The 22326-nt window shown below is 36.0% G+C and overlaps 1 protein-coding gene across 6 annotated transcripts in view; it reads left to right on the plus strand.

The window, feature by feature from the left end:
* Sano (CABIT domain-containing protein serrano) overlaps positions 1-22326 on the plus strand; it is a 169553-nt gene that overhangs the window by 63197 nt on the left and 84030 nt on the right. For all 6 annotated transcript variants that reach the window (XM_083043795.1, XM_083043798.1, XM_083043796.1 and 3 more), the window contains one exon: positions 485-545. The gene's annotated coding sequence lies outside the window, so the exon portion shown is untranslated. The remainder of the gene's footprint in view (positions 1-484; positions 546-22326) is intronic.

Genomic DNA, 22326 nt, shown 5'->3' on the forward strand with positions numbered 1-22326 from the left:
ATGCGAGAAAGCACGCGGCTTTAAACGCAAACTCCCCGCAGCTAAGAACGATATATTCGTTGGAAAATGTGGCACGCAACGGGAAGAAATGTTACGAATTAACTCGCGAGAAAAACACAACTCTCTAATCTCGACTGTAATTGGAATAAATCTAAGATTAATTGATTGTAATAAGCGAAAAGTGTTTGGAAGTCTTTTTTGCTATAAAAAGATACACGACATATATAATATTTTTTATTATTCGATTGATAACATCATCGGAAGACTGATTGGCTTGCTTCGCATTTTAATGTATTTATAGTTGACAGACAGCCGAATATGTGCGTGTGTGTGTATGTGTTTGACATTGAATACATATAGAAATGTAGCGCATGTAACGGTGAAAGAAATTTCTCGCCATATATATTATCAAAATGAGATTCAAATACCAAATTATGTTAAGCAATTCTAAATAATTTTAATATTTGTTTCTTATATTTTTCAGAAGCTGAAAAAATTCTAGACAAGTTACGGAAAAGGGGAAGGAGCGAACGACGACATCATTGGTGAGTCATTAATTTTTTTTATTGAGTCATTGGTGTTCGATTAACGCCACTTCAATCTTTCTTTTTTTATTATTCCTGATTGTCGATGGTTTCCTACTGTATTATTTCTTTGAGAGTAATGATCATTATATGAACATGGATACAATTCTTATTCCTTCTTCTTTTTTTAAGAAATGTAAGGAAAATTTATAAACCTAATGCGTCAAATTTAATTATATTTAGTTATAGTATTTTTATAAAGACAAAAATCTATCAAATTTTATATTGTCCCAAAAAATAATTATATAGGATAATTGATACATTTGTCATGGATATTTACATTGTTAACTATCAAAATTTTTCTTAATTCTTAAAAAATAGAGCATATTAAAACTTTTAATAAAATGTGCATCAAAAGTCTGAAGTAATTATTTCTCTGCGAAATACATTATTGCCCAGATGAAAGAAATTATTTAAAACAACGCATCTTCTTTATTTTATTTTATTATTAATTACATAGTGACGTATTATTCGAGAGTAGTTTAACAAATATGCCTCTGCAGAAAAAAGGCTACACTTACCCGAGAAACGATAGGGTAAAGTTATCATAGCGTTATGGACAGTGGCCTGTTACTTCCGGAATTAATGGATCGTAAAAAATTTCCGATCGAATAGCGTTTCCCTTCTTTGAAGGTGACCGCAAAGCATAAGGGGGCAATTCATAAAGTCGTTATCGTAAAAGATATATACCTATGCAATCAAATTCTTATTCGTCGCCAATGATTAGAATAGATTGGAACGTAACACAGCGTGAAAGAATAAAGTTGTACATAGATTAAAAATTAATATTTGTATATTTCTAAAAGTTTTTTTTCTCGTGTGTTTTGTTATATCGATTAAAAATCAGAAAAAAGAATTTCCTGTAAAAAAATTTTTTTTCTTCATTTATATAAATATTGTATATATAAATTATTTAACATGAATTGATCAAATATAATCATATATAACAGCATTCGTCGTAACTTTCGCCCCCTCATGGCCTTCTTTTAAATTCGACAAGGTTATTATCGTAATTCTTGCGATAACGCACAATTTTATAGACGTATACTCGATTGATTTAATCGATTTAAAGAAGAAACGAAATATGCAAATTCAGAATTTCGTTGCTTTAAGGACGTGTTGGAGCAGCTTTTGCTCTATATTTATTTATGCATAAATTTATTTTAAATTAATTAACGGATTATTTAATATTCTTAAATATTTACATAAAATTGAGAATTTGAATATGTCCACAAATTAGAACTATTAGTTAATTCTCGAGAAACTTTTTGCATATATAATGCATGATTCGAATGCAAACTTGACAATGAAAAAGATGACGTTGAAGATGCAGCTCTCTCTCTCTTTCATCTTTTTCATCGCCAAGCTTGCATTCGGATCATTCTGTTTTCGCGACTTGTTTGCGCACAAAAATGGAATGGCGGGTGTGAACTTACGAGCGTTGAAAATCGCGACTGACCTGTGTGCTAGATCTTTTTTCCTCGCGCTCCTCCAGAGCCGGTTGGTCCCAGTCGACCGACTGTTCCCGTCGACTGTACCGGCGGCCATGCATCGCCGATGAGAATATGACCCCGGCACGTATAGCTTGAGCCTCGAAGTAAACTACATAGGCGTTGTGCGCGTCTCTCTTCTCTCTCTCTCTCTCTCTCTCTCTCTCTCTCTCTCTCTCTCTCTCTCTCTCTCTCTCTCTCTCTCTCTCTCTCTCTCTCTCTCTCTCTCTCTCTCTCTCTTCTCTCTTTCTCTTTCTTTCTCTCGACTCGGCCAGATAAGTCGGTGGTCGTGCGAGTCGGTGTCGTCGGCGCGGTGCTTCGTGTGGCGTAGGTGATGGCGGTGCCTTGCCTTGCCTTGGTGATGGTGGGAGTACCGCAAGGGTCAATCCACGGTCCACCATTATATTCCCTCGACGAAGTCGTAGCACACGGGGGCTTCGGAGCGGGTTCACAGCCACGACGACGACGACGATGACGGCGACGACGACATTCGAACGTTTAATGGCCGGAATTTGTCTGACCGGCAAGTACACTGACAGCCAGTCGGTAGAATTAGTGACTCCACGTTAGCTCGATTAGAAAGGAAGAGATGGTTAGGATAACAGGCAAGGCGAGATCGATGCAGAATTAGAAATATATATCAATTACGCGACAATCATCGCCGGGCAACTCTCACACATATCGTGTTATGCGAAAATAAATTTAAATCCATAAGAATTAATTAATAAGTTATACACACACTGAGAGAATTTTCTCTTAGAATTTACCCTGAAAATCATGGTAATCGTGGGACAATATGATATGGAAAAAATTTTATGAGATTTTCTCTGATTAATATTTATCACAATTAAAATAATAATATCTATCACAATAAAATATAAAACATATTTGATTAATTTTACTATGCAGTTTAGTAAAATTAATCAAATATGTTTTATATTTTATTGTGATAGATATTATTATTTTTATTGTGATAAATATTAATCAAAGAAATTCTCATAAAATTCTTTCTATATCATTCTATACCATATTGTCCCACGACTACCATGATTTTCAGGGTTGTCAAATTGTAAGAGAAAATTCTTCGCATATACCTAAATTATTAATAGAAAATATTTTTAAAATTAAATTTAATATTTAATTTGATCAAAAAACTCCGCTACTTGCTGAGTAAATTCAGTTTTACGTAGTATTTATACACGCGTGCACATGTATATAGGAATAAAATATTTCTAATTATTTTAAAATACCTATACAGGCATTTTCCATTCTGAAAAACTTCTTTCCGACGTCTTGTTAAAGTCCTCCTGGATTACCGCATCGCGATCATTACTCTAACCGTTTAGTGTTAATCAATATCCATCATCTACACAGTTGGGATTTTAATTATCTAATTAGTGAGATTGTTAACGATGGAATGATCGGTAGTTCGTGCAGATTATCTTTTTGTATCTCTGTACGCGAGCGGGCCGCTGTCCTCCAAATGCAGCTTTGACCTTTAAAGAAGGGTGGAATGTATCGTTTGCAAAAATCGCCACACGAAGAAATGACTCTATCGTAATTAAACCATTGACGTTGGAGGTACCGTAAGGGTCAATCCACGGTCAAACATCATATTCTTCGGTTAGAAGCGTGACTTTAGGAGCGGGCTTGTATAACCGCAACACAACGTTCGACGCTTAATGGTCGGAATTTGTCTGAATGGCAGGTAACACTGACAGGCACTCGGTTTATACTCGGTGAGTGGAGGATATATCGGCTACAGAAACTCGCGATATCCAGAAGGTTCTCCCGTAATTCAAGGCTCGGCCGGGTTACCGATTAACGTATCGATCATTAGACGATGCCGATCGAGGTGACTTTTTCCCGCGACCTAGCAAACCGCTCCGATCGCTTTAAAGTTCAAATTGGAGGCTAAGTAACGAGACAGAGGCCTGCCTTCTTTTCCTCTCTCCTTTTATCTCCGAGCGTTACGGAGCGAAGACAAACGATAATGCGGAAGTTAGCCAAGTTTTCTACAAAGTAGATATTTATATTTAGCAAACACAGAAATATTTTCCATGTGGAAGTTAAATCATTTTTCTTTCTTTTTATCTCAATTTAATTGTAGCAAATACACATTGTTTTATATATATATATATATATATATATATATATATATATATATAGTTTTTGAGATTTTAATTATTACGTATTAAATTTTTCATTTTCTTTTTATTTTATTGGAAGTATTTTTTTACTTAAACTAATCAATTTTATATATTTGTGTACAGACAATAGATAAAGTTAAGTGGAAACTGTTCGATTTAATGACTGGAACTTGTTTGATCCAGCAAGTACACGAATTACATATTAGGAAAGGAGACAGAAAATTAAAAAGCTTAATTACGTTGGAAGGAAATCGAGAGTATAGAATAATCACAAAACCGACAGTTTATCTGGAGGCAGTTTGTCAATTTTAGTTTGCTGACCATTAATAGTTGTCGCCAATTGTCAAGCGATATTAACTAATCGATAAGACCGTTTTCCCTGACGCGAAAACAGTTTGAATCGGATAAATCGATTTATACCGTGAAACCTATTGCATCCGATAAAACATTTGAAATTGCGCTTTCGAAATAATTTTGTCGTAAATGTCAAATCATTTATTTGAGGAGAAAGAGAGAGCTGTATATTAAATATATTTAAAAAATCGATAAATAATATAATATTTTGAAGATGTTTCAGTTTGTAAAAATTAGAGAGATAATGAAACTGAAAATTTCTATATTTCTTATATTCGGTGGATTATTGTTGTCCTTTACTTTTCATCAGATTAATTTAATCTAAAAGAGATAGAATATAAAAATTAGAAGTATATTTATTACTTTATATTTTAAAGATTAATTTCTTTCAATCTCACGCCGATGTAATTTAGCATCATGCATTTCTCATCGTCGATCAATGCAATCAAATTGTGCCATAAATAGATCGATCAGATTATAGCGGAAACGTCAAATACAAGGATTCCGTGACAAATTTCATTCGCGGCGTCGAATCAGTCGGCGATTCTTCCGCCTGTCCGCAATCAGGAAAAGACGAGTTCTCGAACGAAGTATACGTAGAACGTGTATATACGTCTGTTGACCGATCGGCGCAATCGGCGTGCCGGTTGTGTGCGATGCCTTTTTCGGCGAACTGTGAATGTAGCCTGAGGTCTGGCATTCCCCCTTTCCTTTCGTCGTCCTCCGCTGGCCGGTTCGTCCGGGGTCACCGACGAGAGGTCACGTCGCTCGCATGGCATCAGTGACTTTTTCATTTTTAAATCCTCCCTTCTTCTTCCTTCTCCGGTCTCGCTCCTTCTCGATAACCGCGCAGGCACGTGCGCGAGGAGACTGCCGTTTTATTCGAAGAAAGAAGTCGCGATGTCGTTTTTTTTTGCGGCGAATTTTTAAAATTTTCCGTCCTACGAATAAATAAGAGAGGAGACGTCTATAGGAAATAACATTATTTTATTGAACAATATATTTTGTATTTAACATATTTTATTTTTTAAACCAGTTTCTTCAATTATGGGATTTAAATCTCGAGTAAATCATTTTCATTGTTACCTATGTATTAATTCCACTTGATTAGAAGATAAATAATTCACGGATAAACTATGCGGAAATACCAAGTCGCAATGGAAAAGCCGCAATCTTCGGGCAGACAGAGATGCGTTTGAGCAAAATTGTCGAGATTCCGCGTGTATCTTTGAAAAGATAAATTTATTTCGTGACCGGTAGGTCCCGCTGCATCTTATTCACCGCGCGAGTGCACGTGAATCACGTGAATCTATGTGATGCGAATGCGTCGTTTAACAAGTAGAATACGCGCGTGGATTTCTATGGTTTGAACATGGTATGTCAGAGAGAAAAAGAGAGCTGCATTTTTTGCTTGCAAATAATTCTATGCATCGACGTTCAAATTCTGTAATTTTTTTAACCTTGCTCAGTATTTGCAATTAAAATTAATGATATTGATAAATTTCGACATGTAGAACAATTAAAAAAAATATTAATTCCAACTTTGTGTGGACACGCGATATAGAAATCATGTCAATCTTTATATATGATTATTTTTCTCTTTCTCTTTCTCTCTCTTCCCGAAAAGAATGTTTTCAATGCTTGTCAATATAATCAAAGCATATAAAACCGGTAAAAAATACATTTGCGATGTTGCGGTGCGCGGAGGAAGAGAGAAACTACATGCAATGGATTACAGCATATTCGGCACACGATGCATCTCACTGACGTGAGAGGGTAAATACCCTCAATTAGCGGTTTATTTGAATTCTCGATGTGCACACGCCTCTCGTTCGGGTCTTCCGATGTATGCCAATTGCTTTGCTTCATCCTCTTTCTCTCTTCATCTCTTCTCCGCAGCATCCACCGCCCACCTTATCTCCCATCGTGTGCGCGCCTCTCTTTCTCCCGCACTTTCTCTCTCTTTCTCTACCTCTCAATGCCTTTCTCCATCTCGTCGCTCCTCCTCGTCGTCGTCCGGTCGTTCGCGAGACGGTGCGGATCCTCGGCAGGAGCGCGCGGTATGCCAGATGCTGCGGGCGCGATTATACACGATGTGGATTGTCAAAACCTCCGGGGAGGCACCCGTCTAGAATACCGTTAACCAAGGCGTTTGCCTATCGAATATTCGACCTACGACCTGGCGACGCTCTCGCCGCGACTCGCAATCGGTGTGAACGCGGAAATGCACGTACGATCCCGAGCCGAACCCTGGGTGACCTCACCTCAAGCAGTACGTTTGTCTTGTCCTTACATCGGAATGATTTTTTCTCTGTCCGAGACGCGCGCAAGTCGCTTTTTATTATAAAAGATTGCTGCACATGCTCCATGATTGATTCTAATATTTCTCTCTCTCTTTCTGAGATAGACGAAACATAATTATATCATTTTTGCGTAACGCATAATGAGATGGGACTAATAATTAAATGATTGAGAGAAGTGCAATATTTTTTTATTATATACATATATATATATATATATATATATATAGCGAAAATAATTATTGAAAATACGGAAAGTAAAAATAATAGATATCCGGAAAATAATTGACCGAAAATAATTGTAGCATATAATCGGCAACGTACGAGACACGTTCTTCTTCTTCGAGATTTTATTGCGCATCTGTTGAGTTTACGTGATGCAAATGAAAATCGTTATTTATTGAGGGATGAACGCGAACGATAAATCTTCGTCACTTTCCTCGATTGTAGAACCGCGAAGCGTGTCACAATTTAATGAAAACTGGACAAACATTTTCTAGAAATAATATCGCCGCTACACTTGAATGACGATTTGATAGACCTACTTCGGTACGATAAATTTGACCTGGAATTCCAAATGCTTCGAACTTTCGAACCGCAAGTCTCTTAAATTCTAGTCTCGTGAAACTAAGATTTAAAGATTTAAAAACTTAGCTTATAACTATATATGCTATAATAATATTGTATATAATTACTTTTATTATTTAAATTATTTCTTCTAATATTTTAAAGTAACAAAAATGAATGAAATATGCGTGCAATATATGTTCGATGTTAAAATTATCGCACAATGATTATGAATTTTTTAATTTCCTGTATTAAATATCTCTTGCAAGATACGGTACAAAAAAGTGCATTAAAGTGGACGATACCGTTTTGTATATATGCAATAAACATGCAGTCGGGTGCAGCCTACAACGTGTACAGGCATTGCTCATTGACATTTAACTTTCGAAATTGTACAGAGCGCCGGCGAATGGCGCGAGATGCGGCCTCTTATATTATGGTACAAAATATCATCGGGCAGATAGAATTAACATTTAAATGCCAGTACTGCTCCGCAAGATGCACGGCTGCATCGAGATGCGCTTGCGGACACGTTTTCGCGCATTATTCAATCAAATTTTTCAAATATACAATATTTGCAAATATAACATATTATTTTTACTTTTATTTCTTTTTTAAAAGTAATTATTAAAAGAAAAATATATTCAAAGCAAAAATATATATACGTGTGTGTGCGTACCTACATACATATATATACATATATATATATGTAGGTACGCACACACACGTATATATATTTTTGCTTTGAATATATTTTTCTTTTAATAATTACTTTTAAAAAAGAAATAAAAGTAAAAATAATATGTTATATTTGCAAATATTGTATATTTGAAAAATTTGATCGCAGGATTAGATAAAGGATTAAAATTTTTCTAGAAAAAAATGTATCGTCTCTTAAAAATATATCACTTTGATATTTATTTTAGAATACAGATTTATAATACAGGATTTACTTAGATATGAATGTCGAAAGTTCTGCATAAATATTTTAAAGTTTAGTGTAATAATTGTTATTTTTCATTCTCATAATTTATTTGAGCACACTGCTTTAAATGCTTTATTAATTTCTTTCCTACATTATTATTACAACTGTATTCTATAATACAAATTATTATTTTTGCGACTACTGTGCAGCATAGCACAGTTACGAGCGGACGTATCAAGATATTTATGACGGATTCGTACATGTAAACCATTCAGCAATTTATATCGAGATAAATATTGCAAATCACTCCTTCATCTTCTGCTCGACATTTCGATGTGAAATTACTTCGATCGTGTTAACACACGTCTCACGAGAATTTATCACCGAGAACTGTGAAATGTATTACGCGATGCATTTTCAATCTAGCATAAGCGAGAGATTTCAGCATCTTAATAACGATTTACATAATAGATCAACTTGGAAAGAAAATTATGCCTATTGCTAATTTTTGGCTAGCTCGTTGAAGCATGTCAGTACAATTGACATATTAAAAATTCGCAGGATCAACATAAAAATGGTCGATAAATTAGAGATAACGAGTCGGCTAATGAAATGCGTAATATCGAGGATTTCCTAGCGCAGAAAGGCTAGAGGAAGACGGTAGAAGATGTACAGGATCCCAAGACCTTAATCCGTCGATACGCGTAATGGGATATAATACGAAATTAGCCGTTCACTATGTACAGTTACGCATTACGCTAACAAGACTTACTTCCGATTATAGTGAGAGACCCCATTGTTCAGTCGAGCCAGTAGTGTACTCCTTAGTGTATCCACAGACTCCCGGCTATTCCTGTACGGGGGAGGGAAGGGATCATCCATTTATTTATCTATTCAGCCGCCCCTTCATATAACGCACGATAGATTCCACATAATTTCGCCGACACAATGGTCTCGCGAAGGACCGAGATATAATCTTTCATCACATGCAATATTTTTTTATTACATCCGCGCGCGATTACAGTTTGATAAGCGCAATTAGTTTCTCCGCAATAAGTCTTTTTGATTTTTAATTCTAGATTTACTGGAACATCGCTTCTAAGAGGCTCTTATTGCATATATAAATTTCTTTAATCCATTATATAATCTGAATAATCTTTTCTCGAGCAAGGTTTATAATTGCGAGATATATAATCGCCAATATAATCTAATTCCGAAGTTGTAACTCTTAACGCTATGTTGGAGCAGCTATCTCATACCATTGTACTCCTGACACAGCTGCGAGATAGAAGTATCTACGTGAATTATCTAGCGGACGCGGTTACCGCGCGCGATGCATTTACCGCAGTTAAAATTCGGTTTAGCGCAATTAGCGAGGTTAAACGGTCGATACGCAATCTTGAGTGCAATTTGCAGCGGAAGACTTGTGAATTAAGATCCGCGGGCAAGAAATCAAGGAGGTGGAAGCGGCTCGCCGAAGGAAGGAAAGAGAACGTTGAAGGAAGAAGGCGCAAGAGAGGGACGCGTAAGATTTTACGTCTGGAGAATCTATAATGTGAGCTCTCTGAGAGAACGTAGACAATTTGATTGAACTGATTCGTAGATCGGTAATCTATTCTAATATTTTTCTCAGTGATATCGCAATAATGTTGCTTCTCTCTCGGCTCAGGAAATAAAGTTAAGGATATATACATATTTAAAAATTATAAAGAAATGAAACTCATTTGTTCCTTTCTATATTTTTTATTTTTTATTTAAATTATTAATACAAATAATAATAATTGATTATTAATATTTTAATATGTATATTAATAATGATAACAAAATATATTTTATTATTATTAACACATTAATAAAGTATTAATTTTTACTGAGCATATAAGAAGTGAAAATTAGAATCGCAAATGCCCGGCATGGTTGTCTAAAACGATAAATTTGCTAGGATCTGTCTAAAAATCCGCGTCGTTAGATAAATCAAGAGTATATGCACTGCGGCTGTACTTATTGCCCATAAGTACAACCTAGTGTGCCGCTCTGGCGCCTATCATACGCAAAGTTAATGCGTGTTGGTAATGTAACGCACGGGAGGAAACCCGGTTTCCATCTCACTAACATTCCTTAGTATATATGTATGAGCGAACTAATAGAGAAAGAGAACTCTCTAGGAAAAGGCCTGTTTATCTGTCGAGGTTACTACAGATGCTAACGGTAGCTTCGACGGGGTTTAGTATGCGCGATCTGTAGCCTCAACAGGAAACAGAATCCCTCCCATTACCGAGAGGAGAGGAGCGCAAACGGCTACCGGCATTGTTACGCTATGGGTCTCCTCTTATCGTCCCGGAATGTCCTTTGCCGGCGTTACGGGCTGCCACGGGGTGAGGAAAGGTGGTACCCTTCGGCACCTTAAAAGGTCACCTGCGACGATGGCGTACGCGTACGTGCCTTCCTCCCCTTTCACCTCCTCCGTCGTCTCTATGAGGCATCTTCCCACACACACATATTTAATGTACGGTTACGTGTCCATGATTATATACATGTGCGAGGTATTTTCGGTAATACTTACTCCTTTTCTCAATTTTATATACACGTGTCCTGTAAGTCTTCTGTTCTAACTGTAGATAATAATACTTGAAATTTTGAACCCTCTTCGAGTAATAATCATATATTTAATTTATTTTTAAAAATCTTCTGAATATACAATATATATCATTTAAATTTAACTTATATCTCGAATCTTTCTGTATGCAGCGGATTTTTGCAGGTTCGTCGTATAATATCTGTATTTAGATTCTAAACACTATTATAACATTCCGTCTCAAGTATATGTCGCGTACAGCAATTATATCCGCGTTCGTAAAAATCGCGCGATATTATGAGAAATTCTACCGCTACGTCGGACGACATTACGCCATTCCTTGCATCTTTGCATGCGCTTCTTTTTGTCCCTCCCGGTAATATGCGGTAACAGCTTCTCGCGGTATTGCGCCACCGTAATATTTGCGACTTGGCTTATTATCCGCACGCACGTATATATCTCTCAACGAGCGTCATCCCAGCGTAGTATGCATTAAATCACCGTGGCCCGAATATACATCGCTCGCGTATTTACTCTGACTAATGAGCGTTGAATTGGCCCTGTTAATTATTGTTGGGCAACGTGATCATTACCGGCTAGAGTAACGGGATACGTCGGTGGCCTCTCGCGTAAAAGAGATTGCTTCGTCGTCGGGGGCAGAGGTTGCATCTGAACCGACAACGCCAGTCTTCGACGTTTGGTAGATCAATGGCTTCTGATCGTTAGCTGTTTACCTACACATCGTTTTCAGTGAGAGTACGTTGTTATTAATTATGCGTTACATTTTTTTTTCTTATGTTTTAATTTTTAATTTAACTGCTTATATGTGTAGCTTTTCGCATGTATCATGCATCGTCGGAATGGATCGACAAAAGATTTCTTCACCCGCCAAAAATTATCATTTTTTATTCGTTTAAATATCTGCCTTATATCGTTTCATTATTGGATACGAATCAGTGCGCTCTTAACTCCTCCAGGACTCGAGTTATCTAGCAATCTTTACGCTGATAGCGCCTTGGCGATCGTAGAAAAAAAAATAAACTAATTGAGCTAATTGTTGAGCATTTTTCGCAGACTAGATTCCCGTAACGAAACAATATCTTTCCGACTAATTAAATTATTCGCCGTGAAATCACCGAGCAAGCGAGAAACCAGACTTATGTCAGAAAGGTGCAAGGGGAGAGATTTTATTTCGACACAGATTTTATTTCGAATTTATATCGAGTGGTCTTCCGCGTCCGATAATATGCAGATCGTCCGAATTGGTCGCAAACTGCGTTAATGATCCATAAACGATGACAAGTTTGCATAATTTTCTATTAACGATTTTCGGTGTTCGCCGAATTTGCTTTTAAACGTATCCATATTCGTACTCGCTTTCCTGTCATGCACGGGAGATATTGATATATTTAATCAGATAAATCTGATTTAATTTATAGTCATTCAATTTATATACTAATGAATCTGACACTATTCAGTACCGTTATTTTTTTTTATGTCTATCTTTTTTAGTCAGTGGAATACTTGATTATATTATAGTGTTAATTATATTGTATCTGACGAAGCAAAATACTATTCGATTCATTAAGTATTAGATGACACAAAGGACAGCTCATTAAATGTTTATCTAATTAAAATTTTGTTGATTCATTCTCATTTAATATAAATTATCATAAAGAAGTAGTATAATAAAAAAGAAATATTTTCATAATAAATTATATATAATAAAGAAATATATGTACAATAAAATAAGCAAACAATTGGCCAAATCAGTTTTGATTTTTTATTTCGATTGCATATTGAATTTATAAGCTTTACGATACAGAAATAAACAATATTTTCTGTTTTAATCATTTTCGATTGACAGGACTTTTTTGTTGACTTATTAATTATCCGAGTAAAATAGTTAACAAAACCCTATTTGCCAAGTATGAGTGTAAAATTACATTTCTATAGCACACTGAGAGAATTTTCTCTTAGAATTTACCCTGAAAATCATAGTAATCGTGGGACAATATGGTATGAAAAGAATTTTATGAGAATTTCTCTAATTAATATTTATCACAATGAAAATAATAATATCTATTACAATAAAATATAAAACATGTTTGATTAATTTTACTAAACTGCATAGTAAAATTAATCAAACATGTTTTATATTTTATATTTTGTGATATTATAGATATTATTATTTTTATTGTGATAAATATTAATCAGAGAAATTCTCATAAAATTCTTTCCATACCATATTGTCCCACGATTACCATGATTTTCAGGGTAAATTCTAAGAGAAAATTCTCTCTGTGCACGCGAATCCGACAACGGATTTTAAGGTCGGCACGATTCGTCTAATTAAGCGGAAAGATTTTCCATCGCGTGCGTGCGTGCGTGCTCCGGAATCCTGTTTTCTTCCGTTTACGCGGCTATCATTAATTGCCGGAGGAAGATCTTTGTGCGAATTTGCCAGCGAGTGTGGATCAAGTCGATGACAGCAGGAGGGGGATAGCAATGGCGACGAGAGAGTATCACTAATTCAACTTCACTTTTTTGCAGTGGCTTCGCCTCGTTCAGCTATCGTAGCCTGGCGCGTTCCTTCGTATTTACATACATATTAGGTACCGCGATTCGGTATGGCACGCTCAGCGGGAATTCTTATATGCAGAACGGTATATCCTATCTTTGATTTCTTGTTTCTAAGCGGGCGACACCCGTCGTTAATGATATAGTTAATCGCGCAAATACCGAAGCAAGTGCGCCGAAAAGCGACCCGGTTTATATCCCTTTATCGGGATATTTTATCGATGAATATAACGCGGTTCTTCTGACAACTTATCATGTAACTTGCTGCGATTGCTTTGATTAATTACGACGATATAAATAGATTATTACTATATTAGATATATTCGTATGAATTGTATTTACTTTGATCGATATTTTATCTTCTCTCTCTTTTCATTGAATCGACATTTTAAGTGTGCGTCTTTTTATTGCATTAGTTTCAGTTTGAGTTAATCTGACAAAAGAAATAATTCCCAAGAAATTTATATAAACTCCAAATAAAGATAAAAAATTCCGGTATAATGCGGGAGCAAAGTCTTGAAAACGAACTAAATTATAATATTTTGTATTTTCTTTCATTTATTTTTAATAGAATGCATTTTAATGAAAAAGAATGAAAAAATATTAACAAAATAAATTCCAATTTCTCTCTTTATATACAATTACCATTCCAGAAATTTTAATTTATTTAGAACATTTTCAGAACTGATAAGTCATCTGATGTTTTTAATTTTTTTTATTTATAAAGCGAATAATAACCTACGTAAAATTCTTGTAAGATTATTCTTTTAAATTGATGAACTTAATCTGCCACTCATTGACAAATCGACTAGGCTAGAACAGAGATGTCGCAACCAAATCTCGTCTCTCTCTCTCTCTCTCTCTCTCTCTCTCTCTCTTTTTCTTTCATTTAATCTCATCATCGATATTTTTGCATCTCTCCAAGACACACTCTTAATACTTTCTTATCCCATAATACCTTCTTTTCGATTTGTTTGACGATGCGACATTTGCAAGCAAGGTCGATTGCAGCTACGGTATTATTGGCGGACGCGAGACAGAAATAAATGATCTTAAAGAGCAATATAGAGATGCGAGAGGAAGAGGGGGAGGAAGAGAAGGAGGTGCAGCAGCAGGACAATCCTGTAGGTGAGATTAGCTTTCTCCACAATGCAATTTCCTGCACGCGCACAAGTCACATTGCAGAGTACAGAATACTCTCGGCGGAGTCCATTGTCTCCTCGTTGCATGCCCGTCTTTCTTGTAGATTAGTGGGTTACCTAGCTAGAGATTTTCTTCAGACGAGAGACAGCGTGTTAGATAATCGCTCGCATCATAGCTTTGTCGCGGAATACGTGCGAGAGATAATGAGAGAAACGATTGCGCGCTCTCCCTGTATATTATCTCGTATCTCTTGTGTCTCATTATGTCTTGTCTTGCAAAATAACAATTATCGGATAATGGTCATGACATGTCGTATTTTTTTTTTTTTTTTTTTTAGCGTCTTAGACTCACATCCACAATAATCTATATTAACTTATTGCGCGAGTTAGTGCGATAACTACAGAATCTAGATTTTAAGTCGATTAAACTTTAAGTACTTTTTGCAATAATTTAACTTGAAATAGATTTTAATCTTAGAATTATTCGTAGAGGACGTTGCTCCATTAGAATTCTAATGAGAGAGACAAGGAAAAGTACAGGTATTTCTTTTTGCCGGACAACTGTCGTGGTTCGAACGTCGACGGAAACTCGGAATGTGAGTTTTTCCACGCGTGGAATACGTGCCCCGCGGTGCGTCGAGTTTGACGCACTTTCAGGGCCGATGCGTTTTCGCTGCGCGAGGCTTACGAATGCATCGTGCGTGTAGTAAAAGTCCCGTGAGTATATAGCGCGACGGGGGGTCAGAGCGTTGCATCCTTTAGTGAAGATAATAGGGAAAAGTCGGAGGGGAACCAAAGATAAAGACCTTAGAAACAAGACAAGGATTACTTTCACGCAGCTTTAACTTTATCATAATCACTGTTCGTAATTTTTACAAATCTTCTTCACTAAATATAACAAAGCGATAAAAATTAGGAAGATTATAGACGCGTATTTAAACAACTATTGATAAATTTATCAAATAAAAATTTGTATAGAAAATAATATCAATATTATATCACGATAATTTAAATTCGCTGAAAAATGAAATGTGAAATGCAGAGAATATCGGTATAAGGAACGTGAGAATTCGAGATAACGTACATCCGTTCCTGAAGGAGAACGATGCTGTGCTGCGTCTGGCAGGAAGGGAAGGAAGGGTGGTGCATCGGCGAATCTAACGACCAAATCTCGACGCCAGTGTAAAATGCAAAGCAGCAGCGGTGAGGTGAGACACGGTAAAGAAGCACTTCTTCCCCGAATGCGAATTCCACGATGCGTGGCGACCAAGGTGGAGGTCGGGTGCTCTCTTGCGGATCTCTCCTCGTCCTGGGCTCGCGTCCTTCTTTCACGCTCCGTCCTGTATGCCGCCCTTGCTGCTTCACGCGGGAGTGCGTGAAGCAGAACGAAAGGAGGGTACGGACTGCCTCGCCTTTGGATTCGCTCTCTTTTTCTTTCTCTCTTTTCTTTTGGTCGAACCCCGGTGTCTCGCGAGATATATTCAATTCTTTTGCATAGGGAAAATCTTGCACGCAATGATGGAGTTATCGATAGACAAACGAAGATTTAGATTTCACGTTTTATATACAAAGCAAAAGAGAAGAAAAAATACGGTTAAGATATTCATAAATAATTTTAGAACCATCTTTTATTATTATAATTATTTCTCATTTTGATATATTCATTGCTCATATTTCGTAGCTTCTGACGTAATAATCTGAAATGATCGCTCGCGGTATTGTATGCGAGATTCCTTGAACTTTCGCTTTACGAGTAAAAAGGTGAAGGATATTCGCTCTTTTTTGAAATTATCCTTTCGTTTTCTTTTTACGACAGTTTCCTTTCTCTAGAAATTTGTCAGAGAGGCTGTCAAAATTATACGACGATCAGGCGTTTAAATACACGTGGCAATTAACGTCGCGGCGCGCTACTTTCTGGAAATTAATGATCCGCGAATTTTTGCAACGGTGACAAAAGAAGAAGGTTATTTAACGGCACTTTCGCTGTGTGCACTAAACTTCATTAGCCATCATTGCTGGTTTTCACTTTCCTGCATTCTTTCGTCCATCATCTTCGGTAAAATTAACGATCGGCTCCGACTTTCCAGGTCAGATTACGAAAACGCGACACGTGTATGATGCGATCACGTTTATCCAATTATGTATCTTCAAACTTTTATCTCTATCAACGAAAAACATTAGAGTGCTGCAACGATAGGTGTAATGGACGGGGCACGTGTAATGTACACGTAATATGTCCGTCATTTTCTTACGACATCTATAATCAGCGCGCTCATAGATAATATATCCTTTCCTTCTCATCCACTCTGCACTATTACTCAATTTATAAATGAAACTCTTGCTTTGGGGATCGATAAGGCTTTAATCTATCATCAGCCTTTCCGATAATCTATTATCGATTTGTGCTATTTTTAATACACAAAAGTATAAAGTCAAATAGAAGATAATGGAATATTAGTGTCATTAGTGACAAGCATTAAGATTTTTCTCACACAAATTTTCAGTCACTTTGGAGTTTAATATAACATAAGAATTGCTTGCTTTTCGTTTTTATTTTTGTGACAGAAAATTTCGCGATCAAGTCGATGTCAAGCGTGACGGGGGGAGGGAAACGATCACGGGGCCGATCTCGAGCGGCGTGCGTGAGTTAAGATCACGCATACTGTTAATAAATAATGCAGTAATGGGCGTTCGGGTCGAGGAGGTAGCCGTTAAATGCGGCGGAACGGAGAAAGCCGCATTATTTACGCCCGCTGGCGGCTGGCTGGCGGTGACAAGTTTAAAAAGCCACGGGAAGTAATAACCGAGGTGTCCGCGGATTAAAAGGCGTGACACTGCTAGTTCCAGCGATCACTCTTCCCCGCAACGATGTAATTAAATCCTACAACGTACATATGTACGTTTGTCGACTCTTTACGACTATAGCCCGTCTCTCTTTGCCGTCTTTCTCTTCCCCAATCCTCTCCTTCCTCCTTTCATGTTGCCGATTGCGTCATATGTATAATGTTATGCTAACAGCGACGATCGGGTCAGCGACAATTGAGCCTCGGGACCAACTCTGGTCTGCGATCTCAACTGTTTGTGAGACCTTGACGCGCGAATTCACATGGTCACTTTTTAACGGGACTTTTCGCGAATCCTAAACACGATTCTTCCAGCATATACGCGCGGTTTCAGCCTTATGTGGATGCAATACAAGGATTGTATCTTCAAAGAGACGGCAATATCAGCCGTCGCGAACATGTGAATTTGTGTGAACAACGCTTGTTTCGAATCCACCCGATTAATTAAAGTGTAGATTAGAACAATCGTGTAACTAATTGATTTGAAATCTTTTGGATTAAAGAATGTTAGAAGCTCGGCAACGTCTTCTACTGAATTTGTTAGAGTTTTACTGACAAGTAACACTACTCAAGTGCCATTCGCCGATATTCTTGAAACTTTGCACACACGTAGTACATCGAAAAACATTAAACACGTGTTTTTTTATTTTGGCTAACAAGGCGTTTTAAGGTCGGGTATAGTACCACTATATTGCCTTCACTGGTCGGGTATAGTACCACTATCTTGCCTTCACTGGCTGGGTAGACCTTCCCATTGCCTTCAGTTTCCGTCATTTGGATGCGTCATATTGAATTTTTCATCCGCCACCTCTAGATTGATATAACTGTTGCCAAAATCGTAATCATGTATCTAATAAACTTCGCAAGTGGCGTTAAATAAAGTTTTTGAAACTTCTGCGATTTTGTCCATCATTTTGTATTTGCCATTCTGAATCTCGTTAAACTAATGTCAAAATCGTCATTAGCGATTTCAAAAACACGCAGACAATGGGAAGGTCTACCCAGCCAGTGAAGGCAAGATAGTGGTACTATACCCGACCTTAAAACGCCTTGTTAGCCAAAATAAAAAAACACGTGTTTAATGTTTTTCGATGTACTACGTGTGTGCAAAGTTTCAAGAATATCGGCGAATGGCACTTGAGTAGTGTTACTTGTGAGTTTATAGCCGACTTGAAATTTTTTAATTATAATTTAAATGACATTGATACATTTTATATAAGTGGGTGATAAAAAATAAAGATAAGGAAGTATTTTATATTGTTTTATTCGAAAATTATAGGCCTCTTATTTTCCTCGCACAATTTGCGGGGAAATCCTGCGAATTAAAAAAAAAAAAAAAGCAAACGCGACGGCTTCTCGTTAGCGAATCACGACTTAATGTCTCACTCGGCGAGCGAAATTGATAGCGGCGCAATTAGACGCGTAAATTGCACGCTCGTCATTGCTCGTTGAGAGTGCGCGTGCGCGCGACAGCCTATCTGTCCATAAAATGACAATGTACCCCGGTGAGCGAGAATGTGTGGTGGTATAGTTACGTACACGGTAAAACGGTTTAGATTCGCGCCGTGAGATAACCTTCGTCGTAGCTTACCGAGCGCGTCGCCGGTCGGTTCTCTTTCTCTCATCTACCTGTATGCACGCCCGCGCGTACGGATGTAGCTATACGCGTCGTAGGCTCGTTCCTCCGGTGCGTACACACACCGGAATACGCATCGCGAAACATCGTTCCCGCACTGTGCTAGGCACCGCGATGAGTTCGCCGGCGGTAAGATATACTCTCCCAGAACGGAAACACATGGTGAAGATACCTTATCGTTCTCACTTGGACATACTTGTAATTTGTATGTATGTAGTTTTGATCAAAATATTAATTTTCTATTTTAATACACTGAGAGAATTTTCTCTTAGAATTTACCCTGAAAATCATGGTAATCGGGGGACAATATGGTATGGAAAGAATTTTATGAGAATTTCTCTGATTAATATTTATCACAATTAAAATAATAATATCTATCACAATAAAATATAAAACATGTTTGATTAAATTTACTAAACTGCATATTAAAATTTACTAACTATATAATAAAATTAATCAAACATATTTTATACTTTATTGTAATAGATATTATTATTTTTATTGTGATAAATATTAATCAAAGAAATTCTCATAAAGTTCTTTCCATATCATATTGTCCCACGATTACCACGATTTTCAGGATAAATTCTAAGAGAAAATTCTCTCTGTGTAGATATAAAAAAAAAAACACTTCTCATTTAAAAATGAAGATATGTTTGATCTAATTAAAACAATTTTTTTCCTATATCTGTAGAACAATACGAATATTTTACATATGGTTTTTTTTTTACTTCAATCGATTTATCTCATTCTGTATATATAAAAGTATTAAGATAAAGTCAATATAAAGAAGATATTTTATGAGACTCATAAAAGTTTATAATTATTTTAATAATTACTTTTATAAATTCAATAAATTTTATGTGACACGTGTTGAAATAAATTATAAAATATTATTTAAATCATTGATTTTCTAATAACTATCTAAATATTTTTATATGAATAAAATGTTTATGAAAATCTCGATATGTATGTAAGTAAAGAGAATCATAAAATTTTATTTAAGAAATTAAAATACCATTTGACGTTGATATATATCAGACTAAAATGCACGATATAAATAATTTAAAACTATAAAACGTCTATTTGAAAAATATTTTTTGATACAATTGGTCATTCACATATGTATATAATAAATATATAATTTCTGTTTCTGTGATGCATCTGACTAGATGCAATGTCGAACGGCGAATGACCATACGCGAGGACGAGACTTGAAAAAATTATCGCAATTTTAACGACTCATTTCCCTTCGCGCCGCGATAAAACGGCTCGCTTTCATCGGGCATGTACCTCACGTGCAACGTCCTCGGCGCCGTCGTTTCCTGTTTCCTTCCCTTATCTGCGCGCGTCGGCAGAAACAGGAAAATCCACGAAAGCCCATACGTTATCTGCCACGTACGGTCAGGGTTCGCACACAGTACTCAAGTACGAAAGACGAGATATCAGTCGTGCAATGCACGCCGAGCAATACATGCCGGGTACTGCGAAACGCCCGTTGTGGAAACGCCGAATGAATTATTTCGCAGCCGCGCACGAACGCCAGAATTATTTCCCTCACGGAGATTCATTGTTTTCGATCAATGCAATCTCTCCCCGAGAGAGGTTTGAGATGAATTTTTAATTAAATCTATGATTTACGTAAAATCGATTTTTTTCTTGACATTAACTTACTGTCACTCTTCTTAATCTACATTAAATTAGTAATTAAATTTTAGATCAAAATTCTGGAGCAGTTTATTCGAAATATTAAACGAAGAAAAATTCCAACCCTTAGTAAAAGTTATTCATATCTCGACAGATTTTTATTAAGAGAAAATCGAATTTTTAATTAAATCTATGATTTACGTAAAATCGATTTTTTTCTTAACATTAACTTACTGTCACTCTTCTTAATCTACATTAAATTAGTAATTAAATTTTAGATCAAAATTCTGGAGCAGTTTATTCGAAATATTAAACGAAGAAAAATTCCAACCCTTAGTAAAAGTTATTCATATCTCGACAGATTTTTATTAAGGGAAAATCGAATTTTTAATTAAATCTATGATTTACGTAAAATCGATTTTTTTCTTAACATTAACTTACTGTCACTCTTCTTAATCTACATTAAATTAGTAATTAAATTTTAGATCAAAATTCTGGAGCAGTTTATTCGAAATATTAAACGAAGAAAAATTCCAACCCTTAGTAAAAGTTATTCATATCTCGACAGATTTTTATTAAGGGAAAATCGAATTTTTAATTAAATCTATGATTTACGTAAAATCGATTTTTTTCTTAACATTAACTTACTGTCACTCTTTTTAATCTACACTAAATTAGTAATTAAATTTTAGATCAAAATTCTGGAGCAGTTTATTCGAAATATTAAACGAAGAAAAATTCCAACCCTTAGTAAAAGTTATTCATATCTCGACAGATTTTTATTAAGGGAAAATCGAATTTTTAATTAAATCTATGATTTACGTAAAATCGATTTTTTTCTTAACATTAACTTACTGTCACTCTTTTTAATCTACACTAAATTAGTAATTAAATTTTAGATCAAAATTCTGGAGCAGTTTATTCGAAATATTAAACGAAGAAAAATTCCAACCCTTAGTAAAAGTTATTCATATCTCGACAGATTTTTATTAAGGGAAAATCGAATTTTTAATTAAATCTATAATTTACGTAAAATCGATTTTTTTCTTAACATTAACTTACTGTCACTCTTTTTAATCTACACTAAATTAGTAATTAAATTTTAGATCAAAATTCTGCTGGAACAGTTTATTCGAAATATTAAACGAAGAAAAATTCCAACCCTTTAGTAAAAGTTATTCATATCTCGACAGATTTTTATTAAGGGAAAATCGAATTAACGTTACCTAATATATTCATTCTAAAACTGTTCTGTGTGCATTGTATCTTATAGACTGCGAAGAATATTATACTAGTCTGCCACAGGCAAATGTGTTTCCAAGAGTTTAACGTAACGGCGGGACCGACTGTCATGATATTCTCATGGTATTCGTCTTATCGACTCTCTTCATCTCGCGCGATTATAAAGTAGCTGCTCCATATAACGCAATGTAATGGGTTAATCAAGTTTCGCTCAGAGGCCTTGCTTCCGCGACTGATGTACGATGTCGTTACGTTCATAAATCTTCAAGCCGCGCGAAGGGAGAAGAAAGA

Source organism: Prenolepis imparis, unplaced genomic scaffold (genome assembly GCF_030444845.1).
Source record: "Prenolepis imparis isolate NDT839.2.m4 unplaced genomic scaffold, iyPreImpa1.0 SCAF_8, whole genome shotgun sequence".
NCBI lineage: Eukaryota > Metazoa > Arthropoda > Insecta > Hymenoptera > Formicidae > Prenolepis > Prenolepis imparis.